Source organism: Sus scrofa, chromosome 8 (assembly GCF_054392235.1).
Source record: "Sus scrofa isolate SSC_HxYL_T2T_F1_AM1 chromosome 8, Sscrofa_HxYL_maternal_Yorkshire_Landrace_v2.0, whole genome shotgun sequence".
NCBI classification, from domain to species: Eukaryota; Metazoa; Chordata; class Mammalia; order Artiodactyla; family Suidae; genus Sus; species Sus scrofa.
In genome coordinates this window covers 77,123,175-77,146,156 of record NC_139390.1, presented here as the reverse complement: position 1 = coordinate 77,146,156, position 22,982 = coordinate 77,123,175, and positions in this window count along the sequence as shown.

Below are 22,982 nucleotides of genomic sequence, written 5' to 3'. Positions count from 1 at the left end.
CAAAACAAGTAAGTGATGAATACTAATTTCCTTGAAGCTGAGGCAACCTTTCCCCTATATAATGCTAGTGACACAGCTTCTCTGCCTTGATGGAGGATGTCCAATTTTAAATTTGCCAATGAGGAGTCACAGAAAATTATACAGATCTAGTAGGCACATTCAAATACAACTAATTTTAGGGGGATGCTCTACTACTTGTCTAATCGTGGCACTAGTACCCATTTTTTGAGCACTTCTATGTGCTGGATGCTGCCAAGGGCTTTATAACGAATAATCAGAGCAAGTCTAAAGGAAAGGTAAAACTTACCACTATTCCATTAAATACTCAGTACTTCTGCCAGTATGGTCTGTTGCATCGGCTTCATAGAAATAATCAGCCATATTTCTTTTCTTTTCTTTTATTATTATTATTTTTTTATGGCCACACCTGCAGCACATAGAAGTTCCCAGGCTAGGGGTTGAATCGAAGCGGCAGTTGCATCTGTGAGCTGCACCACAGCTCATGGCAACACTGGATCTTTAACCCACTGATTGAGACCAGGCATCAAAGCTGCATCCTCATGGACCCTGGGTCCAGTTCCTAACCCATTGTGTCACCACAGGAACTCCTAATTTCTTTTTATTTTCCAAAGTATGTACTGTAGCTCTCTGATGTTGGGTAGTTCATTCCTGATCCTTTGTCTCTTCATCATCACAGGCCCCGTTCTCCACTCCCACCATCTCTTATAATTGTTCCAGAATCCCAAGGTCTTATTTAGTTTAATAAAGGCCAGTCCAATTCTCATAGGCCAAGCAGGAAGGAAAAAACTACAAAACCTTGTTTGTGTTTCAACCTCACGGTGCCTACTTTGTAGAATATGGGTTCTGAATGGTCCATGTGTGGGCATCCATTCCATGGTCAAGGTTTCGTTGACCCATGGTACATTCAGCCTGTGGTCTTGCCCTTGCCTGGTCTATGGGGCTGTCTACACTCACAGGGTTGTTCCTTATGTTATAGCACCATGCCAGGAAGCCTAGAGGGCCTGATTTAGAGAGGTTTCCAGGCCCAGCCACACACTGGGCTGGAATTAGCCTCTCCCATAAAGTCTCAGGGTCTTATGTTGATGCTGGGCCACCAGGCTGCACTCACCCTTCCCTCCTGGTGAGTGGTCCATACCTCTCTGGGGTCTCCACCAACCAGCAGACCTCGGTCAAGGCTGCCCTGTGCTGAGAGACTTTCCTAACTTGGATTCCTGGAGAGTGGCTTTGTCCATGCACTCATGCACTCATTCATCTATGCAAAAATATTTATTGTGTACTTACTTTGTGTTAAGCACTGTTCTTATCAGTGAACAAAATAAAGTCTCTAGTTCATTGACTTATATTTTGAGCAAAGATGGAAAGTAGGAGTTCCTGTTGTGGTGGAGTGGAAATGAATCTAAGATCCATAGGTTGTGGGTTCAATCCCTGGCCTCACTCAGTGGGTTAAGGATCTGGCGTTGCCGAGAGCTGTGTGAGACATGGCTCAGATCTGGCATTGCTGTGGCTGTGGTGTAGTAGGCTGGCAGCTGTAGCTCCGATTCAACCCCTAGCCTGGGAACCTCCATATGCCATGGGTGAAGCCCTGAAAAGACAAAAGGCAAAAAAAAAAAAAAAAAAAAGCTGGAAAGTAAAGTGAATAAGATGGAACACAGAGCATGTCAGATTGTCATAATGCTATGGAAAATAGCAAAGCTGGTGATGGAGGAAGAGATGGCAGTACTGGTGGTAGTTGCTGTTTTAAATGCAAGGGTCACTGCAGGAATCACTGAAAAGAGGATAGTTTATGAAAAGCTTGACGGGGCAGAGGGGGTTAGTACTGCAGCTCTCTGGAGAAAGGGTGTCCTGGGCAGAGGGAACAGAGAAGAGAAACCCTTCATGTGAATGTGCTTCGTGTGTTCTGGGAACAGCAAGGAGAACAGGTGGCTGGGGCTGAGTGAGGAGTGTGAGAAGTGGCAGGGGAGATTAAAGAGGTAGTGGGGAGCTCATGGGGAGCTTGTAGGGCTATGTAAGCATTAGAGGGATTTCTTATTTTACTCACAGGGAATTGAGACACCACTGGAGGGATCTGAGCACAAAAAGCATATCTCTGACTTAAGTTTCAACAGGATCACAATTATATATATAATTAAACCCGGTGGGCTGATATGCAGATTTATCTCAGATTTCTCCTGAAATTCAACTAAAATTGCAGTATGTAAGTAAAACAATTATAAACTCATAATTAGAAAGAGAGAGAGAGAAGGAACAGCCATTTCAGTTATATATATGTATATATATCAGATACAGCAGTTCTGCCAGGCTCTGTTCTTTGTGGTGAACAAAAGAGAGTTCCTGCTTTCATCAAATTATATTTTGAGGGAAGGTGGAAAATGATTTTTTTTTTTTGTCTTCTTAAGGCTGCGCCCATGGCATATGGAGGTTCCCAGGCCAGAGGTAGAATCAGAGCTGTAGCCACTGGCCTACACCACAGACACAGCAATGCCAGATCCAAGCTGGGTCTGCGACTGCACCACAGGTCAAGGCAACACTGGATCCTTAACCCACTGAGCAAGGCCAGGGATCGAACCTTCGTCCTCACGGAGGCTAGTCAGATTCATTTCTGCTGAGCCACAACGGGAACTCCAGGAAAATAATTTTTTGAAAAAGTAAATACAGATTAGATCTTGCAACTTAATATAGATCTTGCAATTTATCATCTTGCTGATAAGGATAAGTACCAGGAAGCCTGTTTACTCCAGAGAACCACAGAGAGGCTCATGTGTTGGACGTACCAGTTGCATCAGAAGGTTATGGCAAGAAAGAATGTTGAAAAGAGTGTACATTGATTGAAAGACTCTATATGAAGCAAATGGATGCCTGCATCCTTCCTTCACCCCCAAAGGAGAGCATGGGTTACCTCTCTAGAGAAATTACAGATGAGAACAAACAAGAACTCTGGACACATCAGAAAGTAGGAGTGAAAACTAGAAAATAAATGAATATCTACAGGCTAAATGGTGACTCCCATCACCATCCTTCTCCGGACAACCTGGAAAACAAGGTGGCCCACTGTCTATCTGTCCTAGAGTGAAAGTGAGCAGTCTGGAAGCCCTGCCTGTGCACGGCAAGTTCCCACTGGGTGTATATTTAGTAGGTTTGCTGTGCAGGTTGGGACAAAGAGGACCAGTGCCATCAGGGATAGCTTCATGCAAATGTTCATCCTAGAACTGGGTGAGGAAGGAGAGCTGGCATTTCCATAGCCAATAATAAGCGGGGGCGGTGGGGGTAGGGGGGTGTTTCAGGGAGAGAGAACCATAGGAATGAAACAATGTGCATTTGAGATGGTGAAGAGATTAGTTAGCCTTGCTGTCTAGAGTGCCTCCCATAGGAAGGTGAAGAAGGAGGAGAATTTTGCATGGACTTGACAGCTACATAATAGAAAGCCTTATAGACCATCTGAAGAATTTATACTGGATGTAATTTGAAGTTCAGTGGACATTTCTTGATTAACCAGTTTGCTTATATAAATGCTGGCAAGAAAAAAAAAGGTAGGTCAAGTGTATTCTCTTCTATAAGGAGCTTAAAATCTAGGGAGGGAGACATGCTTATAAATAGCTGAGAAAGTTTCCATACAGCGTGAGTGTGGTCAGAGGACATGGTGCCACAGGCACTCAGAGCAGGGCTTGCCAAGGCTGGGAGGTCAGAGGAGGACCCCAGGGTGGGAGGTGGGGCTTGTTCTATGTTCTGAAGGACACTGTCATGGGAGGTGGGGACAGGGTATTCCTGGAAGAGGGAACAATGTGAACAAATGCTAGAAAACATGAAAGAGTTTGAAGACCCTTGACATGTTCAATGTTGGTGTTTCCCTACTCTTGGGGAGAGGACTCATGAATGTGGCTCCAGAGGCCGTGGGGACCAAATCAAGGGGAGGCAGGCATGCTATTTCAGGGGTGACAGGAATGCCCAGGGAGGGTTTTGGAAGAAGAATGACGTGGCAAGATTTTAGGAAGATGGCTTTGATCTAGGTGAACCCTGGGCTGTGGAGTCCAACAGAACAAGATGAGGAGCAGAGATGGGTTAGGAGAAGTTGCAGTTATCTAGATGGCAGACTGGACAGAGCAGAGGTCACACTACCAGGAGAACTTGCTGATTGCCTGCATCTGAGGAGCATTATCAAGACACTCTAGGGTGGGGTTTCCTGACGTGGCTTAGTGGTAACAAGCCTGACTAGGATCCATGAGGGTGTGGGTTTCATTCCCTGGCCTTGCTCAGTGGGTTAAGGATCCGGCGTTGCCGAGAGCTGTGGTGTAGGTTACAGATGCAGCTAGGGTCTGGTGTTGCTGTGGCAGTGGTGTAGGCTGGCAGTTGTAGATCCAATTAGACCCCTAGCCTGGGAACTTCCATATGCCTCATGTGAAACCCTAAAAAAAAAAAATTGTCTTTTGTGACCTGACACCACAGAGCTTTGCCCAGCCTCCTTGGCTGAGATAACTCAGCCTGGGACATCACTGGTGAGTGCATTTTTATCTGAACCACTCCTAGGAGCCACACCTCTCAGGTGCAGTCAGCTGTCTTCTGAAATTGACTGTCACCCTAGAACCATAAAATAGCTAATGACATACTGCTATCCCATATGCTACTCAAGTCAGTGTGACCTTAATTATTTCTCCTGGGACGGGCTCAAGGGCTCCGGGAGTCTCAGAAAACTTGGAATAAGACTGTGACTTAATATGCAGCAAGACAGGGTGTGATGGATCCCCAGTAGGGCTTAGCAGCTGTGGCCCATCAGCATCAAAGCAGTGATGTACACAGATGTTACTATGGTAACCATCATAACTCAGAGGGTGTGGGAATTTAGGGATTCCCAGGGGAATTCAGCAGTTCCTCTCACCAGGCCCCCGTAACCTAGCATTCACAGGCTTTTGAATACAAATGTACAAATTCAGAGCTCTAAAAATTTTGTCCCCTGGTCGGCACATGCAACAACCATGTGACCCTTACTGGGAGAGTTTTGTAGGTGTGTATACATATGGGTATGTTAGGAAAATGTGATGCAAATTTCATAATGTTTGTTTCAATGTCTCACAAGGCAGAACATAACCCATGCATCTCATCTCATCTACATTTCCTAGAATCATAACAGTTTCCTTGGTAGCCAGTTAACTACCAGAAGGCCAGAGTGTTTTTTCTTTACATCTGCTGTGACTTCTTTGCAACAATCTCTACTGCAGTGTTCAAATTTCAATAACGATTTAACTGGCTTGTCTCACACAAATTATGAATACCCACTCTGTGTTGAGTTTTGCTTTCTGGTTGGATCTTATTTATAAAAAAAAAAAATGACATGGGAGAAGAAGAATTAATTTCTACTGGAGCTGTGCTACCTAGTGTTTCCTTGTACTGTTTCATCATTTAAAATCTGTACCTTGAAAAACCAAAGGGCTGGGTTTAGTAATGTGGATGTCCAAAAACCTTGTGAGTCAATTTATAAACCCTGCAAATGAAGAAAATTCTTTAACAGGTTGATAATAAATTGGTTCTCAGATCTAGATAATCAATTGGTCAAAAAGCTCATTCATTCATTCAACCGTATTTATTGAATATACACTCTGTGCTGGGCATGCAATGATGAATGAAAAAATTAGAGTCCCCTTTGCATGAACTTAGTGTTTGTGAAACACTGCATTCGAGTGGAGGCTAGTGGAGGAGGAAGATACTACGTGCATAACCTAACAGGAATATGTTATTGAGACTTGAAAAGCACACGCAAAAATTAAACAGAACAATGTGATAAAGGATACCTGGAAAGTACATGAAATATGGAATGTAATTACTTATTAATTATGTATGATTAAGAATGTGGCATACTCAGAGACTTCTCTCTGCAGTAGAGAGGAAAGGGAATTTTGTATTCAGATATTACACATGCTTGGTGAAAATCATGTTCATTTATGGCCTGAGAATTTAGTACTTGAATAAGATTACGAAGATAAGAAAGGAGAGGCATCAGTCTTTGGTTTCTTTTAAGACCCAAATGAATTTTATTTGCTCACTTGGGGGGTGAGAGAAGATGTTTGGAGTGGGGGTGGTGGAGTTGAAGATGAAGCTACCCTTCTCAAAGATGCTGGAGAATGAGTCAGTGTTTTTATGGAGCAAGTTCCCAAGAAAAAAATTTTTAAAAAGAGATGGGGAGCTGACATTTGTCAGATACCCATCACATGCCAGGCATTTTAAACCTCATCTCATTTTTGAGTGGGTATTGTCTCTGTCCAGGAGATTAAGAAGTTAATGCACAAGAGATTAAATAATTTGCTTAAATTCCTACAACCAATAAATAAAGCATCTGGAATTCAACTCCAGGTCTGCCTGACTCCATAACTTTCTACTATACACTGTATTTCACACCTCTATGCTCTCTAAGCCAGAGAGGAGCATAATTCCCCCTTATAATTTATGCAGAATACATTTTGTTGTATCTTTCCCACAAAGAATTTGATTTACAGTAGTTTATATATCTCTTTAATATAAAGGTACTATAATGGTTTAACTTAACTATTTTAACAATGTTCTTAGAAAAGTCTTAGGAAATAAAATATGGAGAAAAACCATGTTCATGGATTAGACAAACTATATTGTAAATATTCTCATTTTTCCCAAAGTTAATCTATAAATTCAATGTAATTCCAATCACAATATTAGTAGGATCTATTTGAGAGAAAGTTGATTAATTCTGAAGTTTACATGTGTGAATGAAGGTCTACAAATGACTAAGAAAAACATTAATTTGATGAGTAGAGATTCACCCTTCTAGGGTATTTCAAAACAAGTATGGAATAGAGTCAAAAAACAGATCCATGCATATTTAATATGTATCAGGGATCCTATCACAAATTAGGACAAATTGGCTAACTATATGGAGAGAAGTAAATTGGGATTCCTTTCACCGCATGAAAAAATAGATTCAAGATTTAATTGTGAAAAATAAAATTACAAAGCTCTTGTTGATCTCATGACAGGTTAAGTATTCTTATTAGGACCTCAGAAATTCAAACATGAAAGTCAAGAAAACCCAAAACGAAAACAAAAAAGCTAGTGAGGCTAACTAAATACAGCGAAATGAAATATTTTTGTACAATGGGAGACTCCATAGACAATTAACGTCTGGACAACAGATTGGAAGGGAATATCCAGTACTGACAAAGATTAATATTTAGTGTATGAAAGAAACTTTTGCAAGTCAATAAAAAGAAAGAAAATATTTTATTTTATTTTATTTTATTTTATTTTATTTTACTTTTTGTGGCTGCATCCTTAGCATATGGAGGTTCCTGCGCCAGGGATCAAATCTGAGCTGCCGTTGCATCCCATGCCACAGCTGTGGCAATGCACGATCCTTAACCCCCTGTGCCATAGTGGGAACTGCCAGGAAAGAAAATTTTAAAGAAAAGTGCCCAGAGATATGAAGAAGCAATTCATAAAGTAGGGAACCGAATGGCTGATAGATACACAACGAAATGCTCCATCTCCCTATGAGCCAAGAAACACTAATCAAATGACAAAGTACTAGCACTTTCATTCCTAATTTTGGTAAAAATTAGAATGTTCAAGATAATACTAAATGTTGACAAAGCTGTGGATAAAATACACCCTTCATGCCTGTAGGTGGAGTGACAGCTCGTTCAGGCATTCTAGAGAGCAATCTGCTAGTACTTAACTTAGTAAAACTGTGTGTGAAAATACCCGCCAACACCGAAATCTCACATCGGAGCCTACACCCCAAAGAAACCCCTTGCACAGATCTACAATTCCACGCCCAGCTATGTGAAAAAAAAAACATGCATCTATGTTCCACAAAAGGTTTGTACACGAATATTCATATAGACACTATACATATTACCAAAATAATATGTGTCCAACTACAGCATAAACAGAGCAAGATAAAATAAATTAGATATATTAATAGCATAGAATATTATACAGTAATCAGAGTAAATAAACTATAATTACAGGTAATAGTAAGGATGACTCTCAGAAATAGGCTCAGGGAACCAAGCAAGAATTAGCACAGTATGTTGATATGATGCAATTTTAAAAGGTCCCCAGACAGGCGAAATAAATCGATGGTGTTAAGAAATCAGGACAGTGATTGCTCCGGGAGAGGAGTGTTTGAAAGGAGGCACGGGGGCGGGACTCTAAGAGGTGTGGAAATACTCTGTTTCTTGTTCTAGATGGCAGATATGGCTGTGCTCATTTTGGGGAAGTCATTGTGCCAAACACTTAGGATTTGCCAGCTGTTCAGGGTGTGTGTTGCCCTTGAATAAAATGTATATCCGAAAATAAATACATGCACAAAACAACATGATATGATTTTCAAGTATCCATGTCAGTCTAGGTAAGCATTGCATAGTTAGAGAATTAGAAAACGTTGACCACTTCCAATGAGGTCGGATGCCAGATCACATACAAGATGCCCGAGCGCGGATGGCTTGTGGGTGGTGAAGAAATGAGGATGGGGTGGGGACAACCAGGGCGGAGTCAGCGCTCTGTGGGTTGGGAAACGCGATCGGCATAAACTAAAGAAAGGCTTGGCCTGGGCCAGTTCTGATGGTGAACGCTGAGCTGAGGAGAAAGATAAGCTGATTCTGTGCACCTCCGTCTGGGGGAAGAAAACAGTTTAGTGCCGGACCTTGAATACAGCAGAAAACAAGGAAAACACAGCCTCTCCCTCGGAGATCCATAATCTGATAGGGAGACGGACATGTAGCAAATAAATGCTCAGCCCATAAAGAACTACAGTTCTGGGAAATGCTATAGAAAAAAGATAACAGGTGCAATGGAATGAGAAGGGAGGAGAGAAGCTATAAAATAAGGTCCCCTTTCTCAGGAGGACTGGAGGAGCTGGGACTAGGGAATGGAACTGAAGGCAGGTGACTGGAAAATGGGCCCCCCTGGGTGCCCAGGTACAGACACAGCAGAGGAAGGTGAGACATCACAGGATAGCAACACTGGAGACACCTCTGGCCAAATAGGATTTCCGTGCACTTTATTTCATATAATATGTAGACGTCTGCCTCCTGGTTTTACCAATATGGCCAAAAATACCTGATTTTATTTGAGCTTGGGAGTGAGGTAGGAGAGAGAGCAGAAATACCATCTCATTTTAATGGAGATTCACTCTCTCTTGTCTGACTACTGATAATATAGTGAACTGTTTAAAAATTGTTAAGGGGACAAACATCAAAAATTATCAGTATTTTGGAGTTCCTGTTGTGGCACAGTGGGTTAAGAATCTGACTGCAGTGTCTTGGGTGGCTGAAGAGGTGTGGATTTGATCCCCAGCCTGGTGCAGTGGGTTAAGGATCTGGCATTACTGCAGCTGCAGCGTAGTTCGCAGCTGCTGCTCAGGCTCAGTCTCTGTCCTGGGAACTTCCATGTGCCAAGAGTGTGGGCATTTAAAAAAAAAATAGTATCTTAAAATTAATTTTAAGACTGCTTGATAATATGAATATGATAATATGATAAATACTAAATTACTATTCACATAAAAGCAACTGTGAGAACTTAGATGTTTCTAGGAAATGTTAGACACAAGGTCTGATTTAAACATTACATACTTTCCTATCTCCTCTATATGCTGTTATGTATGCCTTGTGCACTTTTGCTGTAAAATGGTCGTGACCTGTGATCACGGTCTCAAAATAGAGTCAGATGCTAAGACATTCAAGACACCCATATGTCACCTAGGAGCAAAGAAAGAGAAAGAAAGAAATACAGTTGATTCACAATGTGCCAATTTCTGCTGAAAGAAATAATGCCATTTGCAGCAACACGGATGCAACTAGAGATGCTCAGACTAAGTGAGGTAAGTCAGAAAGAGAAAGACAAATACCATAAGAGATCACCTGTAATGTGGGATCTAAAATATGGCACAAATAAACCTATTACAAAACAGAGACAGGCTCTTTCTTTTTGGTGGGCGACAAAAGGGAGAGAATATACTTGGGGCCACAGAATAAAATTATTAGTCGAGCCTAGTAGTTTAAGACAGGAATTCCCAGAGGAAAATCTTCTGGGCAGTAGTTTATTGTACTTGAAAATGATACAATCATTATACTGAACTTATAGAAAGATCACCTATATATCATGACACAAAACCTTTTCTTGCCTTTGTAAATTAACTTTTGGCATTTTCAGATGCATATTTATTAGGTCGAACTCTGATCGTATAAATAAGCTTGTGCTTTATCAGCCAAGTTTTGAAGAAAGGAGGGTTTTCAGGCCAGCTATGGTGGTGGGTATGGTAGTGGTGGAGGCACAGAGGTGTCATTCCAGAGGAGAAAAGACGTGTGCAGAGATGTGCAGTTATACCCAAAGTTAGAAAACAGTCATCAGGAGCCTGATGTATATTCCTAAAGTGCAACGTATTATAAAAAATCTGTTGAGTTCCCGCTGTGGCTCAGTGGGTTAAGATCCTGTCATAGTGTTTGTGAGGGTGTGGGTTCGATCCTTGGCCTGGCTACACATGGTTGTAACAGAAATGATACCCCAACTTTATCATTACATACTCTTTTTTATTGAGGGAGGATTTATATCTTTTCAAGACTATGGATCTTGTGATATAACTTGTTGCTGCTACACATCCCCTTTCTGTTTAGATGGTGATAAGGATTTTATAATGTGTTAGCTTGAGTTGCTTTAACAAAATACCATAGAGGCTTAAACAACAGACTTTCATAGTTCTAGAAGCTGGAAAGTTGAAGATCAAGGTCTGGGTGATTTGGTTCCTGGTAAGCCCTTTTTCTGGTTATGTTCTCACAAGGAGGGAGAAGAGGGATGAGGAGGGAGAGAAAGAAGAGAGAATCTTGTGAATCTTCTCTCTCTTTTTTTCTGCCTCGCCCATAGCACATGAAAGTTCCCAGGCTAGGGGTTGAATCAGAGCTGCAGCTGCCAGCCTGCGCTACAGCCGCAGCAACGCAGGATTGCAGCCTCGTCTGTGACCTACACCACAACTCACAGCAACGCCAGATCCTTAACCCACTGATCGAGGCCAGGGATTGAACCTGCATCCTCATGGATGCTTTGTTGTGTTCTTAACTTGCTGAGCCACAACGGGAACTCCTTGTGTCTCTTCTTAAAAGGGCACTCATTCCATAATGAGAAGCCACCCTCATGATCACATCTAACCCTAATTACCTCTCAAAGGCCCCACCTCCAAATGCTATCATAATCCAGGTGAAGGCTGCAACATGTGAATTTGGGGACGGGGGCGGGGAGGTGGGACACAAACGTTCAGTCCATAGCCCAGTCTCGTCTCTGCTGAGGCCTCTGAGATGAAGCTGTCTGTTTGGCCCATGGCAGCATTCACAGGGGCATTGGGAAGGCGTCTGCAGAAGAGAATGCACTCTGAGCCTTCTTGTGTCCAAATGCAAAGTAATTGTGCAGCTCCACAGACCCCAGAGCTGTGGGCCCTTTTGTACTTCATAGCAGTCACAGCTGGGCTGGAGGTGATGCCATCATTGTCTAACGCTATTCTAGCTCTAGTCATCTAATAGGGACAGCTTCTAGCAGCTACACAGAAGGCAAAAGCTAAAGAAAAGGCAGAGAACTGGGCCTCTCAAATACTTCCTACAAATAATACAATTATTTTGGCCAAACCATAATCCCTGGAACTCCTACTTACAAAAGTCTTGAATTAAACTTGTTAGATTTTCTTTTTTAAATGAAAATTAAATGTTAAAAACCCATAAGAAAATATTTATAACATCTATGAAAAATAAAGAATCAATAAAGTGAGCACCCATGTTCCAGACCCCAGCTTGAGAAATTTAAAAAAATGTATATTTTTGTATATTTGTCTTTTTAGGGCCGCACCTGCGGCATATGGAGGTTCCCAGGCTAGGGGTCAAATCAGAGCTGCAGCTGCCGGCCTACACCATAGCCACAGCAACTCCAGATCCAAGCTGCATCTTCCACCTATACCACAGCTCATGGCAATACGGGATCCTTAACCCACTGAGGGTTACATATAAATGTACCAGGGATGGAACCCGCATCCTCATGGATACTAGTCAGGTTCATAACCAGCTGAGCCTCAACTCGAACTCTGAGAAATTAAATATTAATAACACTTCTTCTGTGCCTTTTCTGGTCCCATTCCTGTTCTGTTCTCTCCTTAAAAGTAACCACTGGCTGGAATTTTCTCTTTTTTTACCCTCTTATTTTGCTTTATATACTTTATATGATTTTGTACTTTTAGAACTATATATATAAATAGGAAGCACAATTTTTAGCTATTTATTATGATTACATGTTCTGTTTAAAAATATTGTCACAGATACAATTTACAAAAGAATACTTCAAAGACATCTTATTTCCCCCAATTTTCCCTTTTGGTTCTTCCGTTAAGTGTAAATTGGAAGAAAAAGAAGCAACAGCTATGCTCTACGGTGTTCACTGTGATTATCTTCTACGATGTCTTCCTTGAGTCTGCGTAGTATGTGTGAGATTGAAGGGGGAAGGGCAATGGGCACAGGGGATCAGACCTTCTCACTGGCTCTGTGATGGTTGAGATGAAACAGAACTGACCAATCAGAGTATTCCATCCTCTGGGCCACACAATGATAGGTTCAGGGTAAGCATGTGATTAAAGTCAGGTCAGTAAGAGTCCAATCTCTATCCTTTTTACAATTATGCTTCACTTTGTAAGCCTTCAGATTATCACTGGCAATAGAACCCAAATTCTGTGGATAATCTTTTTTTAAATTAAAATATCTTTGACACGTGTCTTTCTGTGAATTTGAGGTGTACAATATGTTAATTTGGTAATTTATATATTGCATTATGATTGCCATTGTAGTGATGATTAGCATCTCTATCACATTACATAATTATCCTTTCTCAGGGTTCCCGTCATGGTGCAGCAGAAACGAATCTGACTAGGAACCAGGCGGTTGCAGGTTTGATCCCTGGCCTCACTCAGTGGGTTAAGGATCTGACATTGCCATGAGCTGTGGTATAGGTCACAGACATGGCTGGGATCCTGTGTGGCTGTGGCTAGCAGTTGTAACTCCGATTTGACCCCTAGACTGGGAACCTCCATATGCTATGTGTGGCCCTAAAAAAAAAATCTTTTCTTTTTATTGGTTGTAATAATTAAGTTCTGGTCTCTTAGCAATTTTGATGTTGTCTATATCCACTATACTGTGCCTTAAAGAACAGGTGTCCTGTTCTCCCATCTCTAACCCCTGGTAACCACAATTTTACTCTCTGTTTTTACAAGTTTTGCTTTTTCCAATTTCACATATAAATGATATCACATAGTTCAGGTCTTTCTTGTCTGACTTATGTTACTTAGCATAATGTTTTCAAGGTCTATCCATGTTGCAAATGGAAGTATACACTTTTTTCTTATGGCTGAATAATAATCCATTATATATGCATCACAGATGGTCCATTCATCTATTGATGGACTCAGGTTTTTTTCTGTATCTGGACTGTTGTGAATAATGCTGCAGTAAACATGAGAGTTCATCTATTTCTTTACAATTCTGTTTTCCTTTCCTTTGGGCATATATCTAGAAGTGGAATTGTTGGGTCACATGGTAAATCTGTTTTTAATTTCTTGAGGAATCTTCATACTGTTTTCCATTAAATTCTGTGGATATTTTCCATTAAATTATGGGGCTATTATAACAATGTAATTAGTGGTTTTGTTGAAATCAAGGCAAATAGGAAAAATAATCTTAAAGAATAGATATTAATAATTTATAAATTATATGTCTTTATTTTGTTCCCCAGCCTCAAACACCAGGCCACCCACATTGGGCCACTATCAACAGAGCACATAGACTTGTGCAATAACAATTCAATTCAGTCACCCTCACTCAGGTACACAGAGAGGAGCTTCACACACATTTTTATTTGTTGTTGTGGATGCATATTTGTTAAGCTAGGAGGATAAAATACATTCTATAGGATTTTTGTTTTGTTTTGGTTGCACCCAGAGCATATGGAAGCTACTGGGCCAGGGATCGAATCCTAGTCTCTGCTGTGACCTATGTCACAGCGGTGGCAACACTGGATCCTTAACCCACTGTGCCACGGCAGGAAATCCTTTATTGGATCTTTTAGCTTGAGTTATGGTTTTACAATATTTAGAAGTATGATATATAGGCCTTTGCTTTTTTTTTTTTTTAAATTCTTGCCTTTTTCTAGGCCCAGCAATTGTTTGGGGTGGCAGAGCTGGCACCTGTTTCCATCTTAAGAGAACCCCTAGCTTCAATCTTTAGTTTTCTCCAAATGTGTCTGTTCTTTCCTTTCCATCTCCTTCTTCTTCCTTTCTTTCTCTCTCTCTCTCTCTCTCTTTTTTTTTTTTTTTTGTGCCATGCCCATAGCATATGGAAATTCCCAGGCTAGGGGTCGAATTGAAGCTGCAGCTGCCAGCCTACGCCACAGCAACACCAGATCCCAGCTGCTTCTGTGACTTACACCACAGCTAAGGCAATACCAGATCCTCAACCCACTAAACGAGACCAGGGATTGAACCCGTGTCCTCATAGTTACTAGTTGGGTTCGTTTCCACTGAGCCACAATAGGAACTCCCCATCTCCTTCTATTTCTATTAGCAACTTCTGGTTATCTGACAGCAGGATGCCATTCTCACAAGTCTAGCACTGGGTCTACTCTGTCCCCTCTAGCAACCTCCCACATCCTCTGTTAGGTGATGCTGGCCCTCTGAGCACTGCTGCTATGGCAGAGCTGCAACACTTCGTCTTGGAGAGCTGAGGCGCAAGAGGATCGTGTTGTGGCCACCGTGTGCATGTGCGTGTGTGTGCATGCACACGTATTGGGGGATGAGCATGGGAAAAAAGGTAGGAATAAAGAAATGAAAATAAAAAGGAGGCGATATCTTTCGGGAAGAAGTAGAAATAAGATGTACCCGTGCACCAAATGATAATGGATGGGTATTTGTTTTAAAATTTCAGAAAGAGAAAGATGATGGTGAGCATAGGGTTCTGGGGGTCATAAGAGAGGGAACCATCTCTTCATCAGTAGCCATGGCAAGCTGACTTTGAGAGCTGCAGATATTTAGAGTCAGAACTTCTTTAATTTAAAGGGCAAATGCAAACCAATGAACTTTAATGGACAAATAAGAATTTTACTTATTTTTTAGCCAAAGCCTAGTCAGAGTCATTAAGAGGATTTTACACTGCTTTATGAAACTCTGATACTGCTTGGCCCTCTCCTCCATCTACCCAAGGCTAAACTTCCCAATGAGGTGTAACCCTCTCTTAATTAATTAGTCAAGCTAGCTGTAGCCTCATGAGTCCAAATGCCCTCTGATGATGAAAAGCTCACTGGCAGTTCTGGGCAATGGCTCCGGTGTCCAGAAATGGATTAATAGGAATTAAAGGCATTTAAAGATGAAAGGAAATTCCTATACTCTCTCCTTAATACCTATCGACCCAGTTGGCTTCATAAGAAGAAATTGGGCGAAAGGAGCTAAAGTAAAGGGAGAAAAAGAGTTCAGGTGAGTCATAGATTCAAGAGACAAGCTGCAAAGCAAGGGGTTGGGGAAGCTTTATTACACGGTCCCCTAGCACTTGTGGCTCCAGTGAGGGACCAATTGGAACACCAGGGGACACTCTTCCTGGATCTAGAGGAAATGGAATTGGATGATAATGCTTCAAACCATAATCAAACAGTAATTTGCAGCTCCTGCCTAGGAAAGGCGAAGATATGGGAGATGAATGGCCATCTCTCCTAGTATGATCTGAAAATCAAACGCTTGTGTCAGGGCCACCTGGGTGCTTGTCCTATCCTTGATCCTGGGCCTCACTGGAAATTTACTGAAGCAGAAGCTCTGCGATCAGGGTCTGGGATATGTATTAGCCATCGAAACCTCACAGGAAGTTGACACAGTGAACCCTGAGAATTACTGGCTTCAAGGATAACCAAGGGCATGCTTTTCTTTGACCCATTGTTCTAACTTGTGTTTTGATTGGTGGAAAATGAAGTAATACTGAAACATTCCAGGGCAAACTCAGAAAATCTCTGTAAAACAGAAGCTTGCTCTCTTGGCGTCTCACTGCATGAGCCAACCACCACGTGGAGGGCTGGTTACACATCCTCAATGGCGTGATCTTATCTAAGTTGGAATTTGAATTACGAGTTACAGAGATAAGTAAGCTCATGAATATAGAAGAAGAATGAATGTAAATGATACACTGAAGTCTTAAGTTAAAAGGACAATATAAGCTCTGAATCAATAATGTTTGGATCAGAGAACCACAGGCATTCTTTTCTATTCATTGAAGTGGAGCAATGGTTACATAACAGGATATTAAAAGAGATAACTGAGTTATGAGAGAGAATGTTGATTTGAATTTGAAAAATATAGATGGCCAAGAATTAGTTGACTTGTAACAAGAAAACAGAGGATTTGGGTAGAAGAGGACTTTTTGGAGAGGTCTATTCGTGTACTGAGTCCTGCCTCCTCTTAAAGGGGAGGACCAGTCGGGTTTTCCCCTTCATCTCAACCCAAAAGAAAGATGCTCCGAGAAGACCATTGAAAGTTCATTGAGGAGTTCCCATCGTGGCTCAGGGTTAACGAATCCGACTAGGAACCATGAGGTTGCAGGTTCGATCCCTCGCCTTGCTCAGTGGGTTAAGGATCTGGCGTTGCCATGAGCTGTGGTGTAGGTTGCAGATGTGGCTCGGATCCCGTGTTGCTGTGGCTGTGGTGTAGGCCGGTGGCTACCGCTCTGATTCGTCCTCTAGCCTGGGAATCTCCATGTGCCGCAGGAGCGGCCCAAGAAATAGCAAAAAGACCAAAAAAAAAAAAAAAAAAAAGTTCATTGAGGAAGGTCTTTAGGGTGCATGTTTCTTTTCGAATTGGTGTTTTGGGGGGTTTTTTTGGATATATTGCCAGAAGTGGAATTGCTGGGTCATATGATAGTTCTGTTTTTGAGTTTTTGAGAAACCTCATCACTGCTTTCCTCATTGTTGCAGCAATTTCCATTCCCACCATCAGTGTACCAGGGCTCCCTTTTCTCCACATCCTTTCCAACAGTTGCTGTTTGTGTTCTTTTTGATAACAGCCATTCTAACAGCTATGAGGTGATATCTCACTGTGGTTTTGATTTGCATTTCTCTCAGGCTGTTGTGCATCTTTTCATGTGTCTGTTGGCCATCTGGCTTTTCCTCTTTGGAAAAATGTCTCTTCAGTTCTTCTGCCCATTTTTCAGTTGTGTTGTGTGTCTGTCTGTGATGCTGCCAGAAAGAACACACAACCGTCGAAGGATGAGCCTCCCTCCGGCTGCTGCCAGGTGCTGGGAAATCCTAGTCCAGCCTGCAAGCAGCCACATCTTTCCAGTGACTTCGGGGTCAGTAAAGGGAGAGGATACTGAGTTATGTGGTTTCTCCCTAGGAGGACTCACGGTGTTCCTGTGGGGACACTCCCACAGTCTAGCATCTGCATTTTTGATGTGCGAAAGCAAGGACCAAGGAGAACCAGGAAAAGGGTGATCAGAATAATATTGATCATTGCCTGGGTTCTCTAGAGAAACAGAACCAGCAGTATTTACTCTAAGGGATTGGCTCACGTGATTATGGAGGCTCAGAGTTTCCACCGTTTGATGTCTGTAGGCTGGAAGCTCCTGCTGGAGACCAAATGTGTGTAGTTCTAAGCCACATGCAGAAGACGGATGTCCCAGCCTGCAAACAGGAACACAGGGAGAGAAACCCCATTCTCCCTTGCCTCCCTTTGCTCTATTTAGGCCTCCAAAGGATTGGACGAGGCCACCCACACTGGGGAGGCCAATCCTCCTTATTTCTTTATAATTATTATTATTATTTTGTTTTAACCGTGCCTGCACCTGTGGCATATGGAAGTTTCAGGCTAGAGTTGAATCAGAGCTGCAGCTGCCAGCCTACACCGCAGCCACAGCAACACCAGATCCAGAACTGAGCTGTATCTGCAACCTACACCGTAGCTTGCAGCAATGCTGGATCCTTAACCCACTGAGCGAGGCATCTGCTGAGCGAGGCCAGGGATCAAACCCGCATCCTCACGTCGGGTTCTTAACCTGATGAGGCACAAAAAGAACTCCAGAAAACATGTGGTCATACCTGTGGCACATGGAAGTTCCTGGGCCAGGGATTGAACCAGAGCCATCGCAGAGACAACACCAAGTAGTTGTGTTCTGAGCCCCAGGGGAAGTCTCAGTCCTTTTTATTCAGTCTATGGATACAAACGTTATTCTCATCCAGAAACACTCTCACTGACACATCCAGAGAGAATGTTTAACCAAATATCTGAGCACCCTGTGACCCAGTCAAGTTGATACATGAAATTAATAATCACAAAAATTAAGGAAGAGATTTATGGAAGAAGGTGGGATGGTTTTGATGGAAAAAGAGAGTCTTGCCTAAAGAAAAGGGATGCAGTATTACTTTTGTCCTGAATGCCTTTTCAGAAATCTTTTTGGCTTCTTGTTGTGCAAATGCTGCCTGGGCAAATTCTTCGCCAGCACTTACCATGGATGCCATGCCCACTCCCTGCCCTCTGCTTCTTCTGTAGCCTTATTTATACCTTTTCTTTATAGCGCCAAGCGTACCATTTTATTAGTATATCTTTACCTGGCTCTCTACTCCTTTAAAACCTGGAGGGTTTGGGGACAGACATTTTGCATGTACAGCATAGCATATGATTCATAGCAAATACTCAGTATACATCATCGAAGAGATGGCCAACAAGTCAGGAACAGAGGTTACAGAGGTGTGTGTGTGTGTGTGTGTGTGTGTGTGTGTGTGTGGTAGAGAGTTAAGGAGTGGATCTTGGGTCACTTGGTCTGTTTTAAATGCTTCAGGGTATGTATCTGGGGTCAAATCAGAGTTGGACCCTTAATCAACCAGTTGGACAAAGGACTTCATCTCTCTGTGCTTCATTTTTGTCTCACCTGTAAAAGAGATAATGCTATTATCTGCCTTCAGAGTGCTGTTTAATTTAATATATGAATGAGTTAAATACATGATTAATACATGAACAGTAACGTGTGGCTGGGACACAGCACACATTCAACAACTTTCAGCACTTGTCAAGATTCTTGTTACTGTTACTATTATTCTACTTATCGTACTTTACAAGAAATGTTGATTTTTTTATCGATGCAGCTTAGAATAGATCTACAAGGAGATCCTGCTGAGTAGCATTGAGAACTATGTCTAGATACTCATATTGCAACAGAACAAAGGGTGGGGGGGGATGTATATATGTAAGGATAACTTGATCCTCATGCTGTACAGCAGGGGAAAAAAAAAAAAGAAATGTTGATTTAATTTTCTGTTCTCTAATTGCATGGCACGTTCTGAGAGCAGAGACAAGTCTTATTTAGTCTGATGTGCGTGGGGGCTCACAATGCACCTGACCCACAGTGGATGCTTTTCTACTGAGTGACTTAATTGGCTGGATGTGAGAGTGAAGGAGGTGCCTTGGGAAGAGAGGGCAAGAGACTCTGGCCCCTTCAGGCTGCAGACATATTTTGCTGGACAGGCTGAAGTGGAGGAGACAGAGCTGAGTCTGGTATGTTCCGGAGAGAACTTTCAACAGTAACACCATAGGTTTTTTTTTTTTTTTTTTTAATTCCTTGTCTCTTGGCCTAGAATTTGAAGTTTAACTGACCTTCATGCACAAAACCCTAGTAATGAATTCAACTCATTTTTGAACAGAAGGTGATAAAAGTCATACTGCGCATCAGGAAAGTGGAGGCATTAATGAAGTAATTAACCTCGGTCAGCATGTTATGTGACCCTGGCCCAAGGAACAGAGAACAAAACAAGGAAAAATGCCTGGACCGAGAAGAGGGTTTATGATCAGTGGGAAAAGGGGAGGCTACTTGAAAGCCATGCTTAAGGGGCAGTGATAGAAAAAAACTTTATGAGACTAGTGCTCAGGGACTGTCCCCATAGAGAGGATGTAGGTTGAAATTTGGGCTAATGACAAGCAGGGCTTTGCAAGGGTGATTCTGATTTTTCTTTTCTTTTTTTTTTTCAGCTGCACATGGCATATGGAAGTTCCTGAGCCGGGGATTGAATCTGAGCCACAGCTGCTGGCCTATGCCACAGCTGCAGCAGCGCTGGATCCTCTCACCCACTAAGCAGGGCCAGGGACCCAATTGGTGCCTCCATAGAGACAAGCCAGGTTATTAATCCACTGCGCCACAGCAGGAGCTCCTGCAAGGGCAATTTTGATGGAGAAAAAGGTAGCAGTTACTACCTTCCTCCCTCCTCCTTCTCTTTCTTCTCTCATCTTCCTTCCTTCTTCTTTTTCTTTTTTCTTTCTTTCTCTCTTTCTTCCTTCCTTTCTTTTTTCTTTCTTTCTTTTCTTTCTTTCTTTCTTTCTTTCTTTCTTTCTTTCTTTCTTTCTTTCTTTCTCTTTCTTTCTTTCTTTCTTTCTTTTTCTTTCTTTCTTTCTTTCTTTCTTTCTTTCTTTCTTTCTTTCTTTCTCTCTTTCTTTCTTTCTTTTTCTTTCTTTTCTTTCTTTCTTTCTTTTTCCTCTTTGCCTCTTCCTCCTCCCTTCCTCCTCCTCCTCTTTCTTTTCCATTTCTTCATTTCTTTCTTCTTCTCTCTCTTTCTCCTCTATTTGTTCCTGCCTTGATATTTTATCCAGCCTCCATTAACTGGAATTTCCTTGGAGTAACCCTCCTTCCTACAGAGGAAGGAGGAAGGAGGAGGAGGAGGAGGGAGGAGGAGGAAGGATGAGGAGGGAGGAGGAGGAGGAGGAGGGGGGAGGAGGAAGGAGGAGGAGGGAGGAGGGAGGAGGAGGAGGGAGGAGGGAGGAGGAGGGAGGGAGGAGGAGGAGGAACATTTTCTATGTATCCATTCCTTGATTTCCCACAACAATGCAGTGAAAGAGGGATCATTAGTATTCTCTCCTTTACATGGGAAGGAACTGAAGCAGAGAAATAATACTGGGGTTGGGAAAATCAGAAGCTTATTCCAGGCACGAGATGGTCAAGGTCTGAGTTAATGCAGTAGCACTGGAAATGAGGCAGGAAGTCAGGCTGTGAGGGGGGCAGAGAAGAGGATGCTATTTTCCATCTTTAGTTATTTCATGTCCTTCTTGTTGACCAGGGCATTGCATAAGTGACCACGGAGATGGTGCAGGTGGCTCAAATCTCTCTTCTGGGAAGACGTGCTTTTGGAAACATTTTCTCTGTAAAGCTATGTACTGTTTGTAGAGCTGTCATTTTGATTCACAGGGCAGAGTATTTTAGATGATAATAAAGGAGATAGTTGAAAATAACTGCCATGTGACTATATCCTTAAACTGAGAGAGATGGTGGAAATATAAAAATTGAGAGGGTCGAGGGAAGGTTTTTATAATAAATGCTCTAATTTCTTTACCACACCATCTTCTGCTCAGTAAGTTTCTAAAGCATAATTTCGATCTTATCTGGGGGATGACAGGCAATGACAATTTGCAAGTCTGGAAGGACTTGCAATGGGTTTTATTAATGAAGTTGTCAGCACTAGGGTGACAGAAGGATATAGTGTGCTAGACTATGCACTGGATTCAGTTGTAAAAGACTTTGATTTTGGAGTTCCCGTAGTGGCTCATCAGTAATGAACCCAACTAGTATCCATGAGTACTTGGGTTCCATCCGTGGCCTCGCTCAGTGGGCTGGGCATCTGGCATTGCCATGAACTGTGGTGTAGGTGGCAGATGCGCCTTGGATCCTGAGTTGCTGTGTCTATGCCATAGGCCGGCAGCTGCAGCTCTGATTCAACCCCTAGCCTGGGAACTTCCGTATGCTGCAGGTGTGGCCCCAAAAATACCAAAACAAAAAAACCAAAAAAACAAAACAAAAAACCCTTAATTCTAGTTCTATTGTCAAGACTTGCATTATGAAACGTCTTCTTTTTTTTAAAAAAAAATTTATTATAAATGATTTACAATGTTCTAGCAATTTCTGATATACAGCAAAGTGACCTAGTTATGCATTTATATGCATTCTTTTTTTCACATTATCCTCCATCATGTTCCATCACAAGTGATTAGATATAGTTCCCTGCACTATAAAAGACAGCCTGAGGAGTGGAGGCTTCCAAGGCTTTTTAAAAATGGAGAAGCTTCAAATGAAAGGTACACCATGAAAAACTATAATCGAAAATGATGAACATTTGACGGGAGAGAGTTAAGGTTATTTACTCTCTAGGGGATTTTTTTTTTTTCTTCTGTTGAATTTACCATTTTGACAGTTTGCCCAAAGAAAGGGATAGAGCAGTTAGAAGTTATTAAGATTTACAAACGTCATTTGTCATCACAGCTGGAAGTCTCAATAGCAGCTTTTCAGTCTAGACTACATTGCAAGTCTCAGCCTTCTTCTTCTTGGAGCATCAACTGTAGTTAAAATTTTTTTTCCTTTAGATTTCTTTGTTCATGGGAATATTTACTCTGTTTAAATGCAGTTTTATGTTCATACGCCCACATTAAACCTCCAGGAATACATTAAAAAGTATAATCTAGATCGCTTAAAGACAGGGATTTGAACTGTGTCAAAATCTAAACTTCCGCAGCTCACAGTTAAATGATTTCATAATTGACCCAATCTTGTATTTCTTGATAGGCTAAGAACGGAGAAATTGTTAAATTTTGTCATTTGTGGGACCAATCAACCATGATTTGTAATAAGTACATTTTACTACTTACTTTTTATTTCTGTGGAAGCCGGTGGGCACATAAACATTATGGACCATATACCAAAAGTACTAGTTTTAAATTAAATTTTAAATTAAGTTGCAATTTGAAGATAGTCTAGGATATGGAGAATTCTTAGCCATTTGTACGTTAATTAGCTTTCAAAATTATTTTTTAAAAGTCTAGTTTCATGGCAGATTTAAGCAGAAATGGTTTCTTAGTGACCAGATGGTCACTGTAAAAGCATTTTACAGTGTATTAGCATTTTATGGCTGCAAAAGGC